Raw genomic sequence first — 259 nt, forward strand, 5'->3', positions numbered from 1 at the left:
AAATTACATTGGTCCTGAAAGTTGAAGGCAGGAAATTCATGGCGATGACCTTGTCTTAAGAACGTGATATGAGCTCCTTTGTGGAGTATATAAGGCCCTCCTGAGCCCTTGTCTGCCAGTTGTCTCCTCGAATCGACTTCAAGATGATTAAGACTGTAAGTGTAATGATATTCTTATAGAGTCCTATTACTGGATGTAATATGGAAGTATGAACGCATTTAGATCTTAAGTTTAGAGTTTTGATTAATTTAACAAATAA

The sequence above is a fragment of the Penaeus monodon genome, chromosome 28 (assembly GCF_015228065.2).
Source record: "Penaeus monodon isolate SGIC_2016 chromosome 28, NSTDA_Pmon_1, whole genome shotgun sequence".
Taxonomy (NCBI): domain Eukaryota; kingdom Metazoa; phylum Arthropoda; class Malacostraca; order Decapoda; family Penaeidae; genus Penaeus; species Penaeus monodon.